Raw genomic sequence first — 1,186 nt, 5'->3', positions numbered from 1 at the left:
AATAGAATCAGGGGCATAGAAAGGGAGTGGACTGACAATTCGTGGGGGGAAGGGGGTGTGGAGGGTGCAGGAAGAGATTGGACAAAAACCATACACCTATGAATGAGGACAGTGGGAGGGGTAAGGGCAGAGGGTGGGGTGGGAACTGGGTGGAGGAGAGCTATGGGGGGAAAAAAGAGGAACAACTGTAATAATCTGAACAATAAAGATTTAATTTTTAAAAAAAAGAAAAAAGAAAACGAAATCCAAGCAAGCATACCAGATATTCAGCCACCAGAAACGCCTGGAGATTTTGTCCAGCAAGGAGCCGCACAACAAAGGACAGAATGCCAAACTTCGTGTTGCTGAGACGGCCCCCGTGAGGCCAAGGTGGCCCCCATAGGGCCGAGGCGGCCCCCGAGAGGCTGGAACAGCCCCGGTGAGGCTGAGGCAGCCCCGGTGAGGCTGGGACGGCCCCAGCGAGGGTGGGACGGCCCCAGTGGGGTTGAGACGGCCCGGGTGGAGTTGAGACACTCCGGTGAGATTGAAACGGGCCCGGTGAGGCTGAAACAGCCCCAATGAGGCAGAAATGGCCCCGGTGAGGTTGAAACGGCCCTGAGGTTGAACCAGTGAGGTTGAATTGGCCCCTGTGAGGTTGAATCGGCCCCGGTGAGGTCGAGATGGCACCAGTGAGGTCGAATCGGCCCCGGTGAGGTTGAAACGGGCCCGGTGAGGCTGAAATGGCCCCGGTGAGGGTGAGACGGCCCCGGTGAGGTCGAGATGGCCCCGGTGAAGTCAAGACGGCCCCGGTGAGGCTGAGACAACGCTGGTGAGGTTGAATCGGCCCTGGTGAGGTTGAATCGGCCCCGGCGAGGTTGCAACTGGCCGGCAAGGTGGAAACGGCCCCAGTGAGGTTGAAACGGCTCCTGTGAGGTTGAAACGGCCCCTGTGAGGTTGAGACAGCCCCTGTGAGGTCGAGACGGCCCCTGTGAGGCTGAGACGGACCCGGTGAGGCTGAGACGGCCCCAGTGAGGCTGAGACAGCCCCGGTGAGCCTGCAACGCCCCCGGTGGGGTTGAAATGGCCCCGGTGAGGTTGAGGCCACCCCTGTGAGGCTGAAATGGCCCCCGTGAGGCTGGGACGACCCCTGTGAGGTGGGTACGGCCCCTGTGAGGCTGAGATGGCCCCTGTGAGACTGAGACGGCCCC

The 1,186-nt window shown here is 60.6% G+C and overlaps 1 long non-coding RNA gene across 1 annotated transcript; it reads left to right on the top strand.

The window, feature by feature from the left end:
* Positions 1-872: 872 nt before the first annotated feature.
* Positions 873-1,179, top strand: LOC106727799. The gene is made up of 2 exons (XR_001364052.1): positions 873-932; positions 1,093-1,179. It is a non-coding gene; the product is annotated as an uncharacterized LOC106727799 (long non-coding RNA).
* The last annotated feature ends 7 nt before the right edge of the window (positions 1,180-1,186 follow it).

The sequence above is a fragment of the Myotis brandtii genome, unplaced genomic scaffold (genome assembly GCF_000412655.1).
Source record: "Myotis brandtii unplaced genomic scaffold, ASM41265v1 scaffold480, whole genome shotgun sequence".
Classification (NCBI taxonomy): Eukaryota; Metazoa; Chordata; class Mammalia; order Chiroptera; family Vespertilionidae; genus Myotis; species Myotis brandtii.
This window is presented reverse-complemented; position numbering and strand designations above follow the sequence as displayed.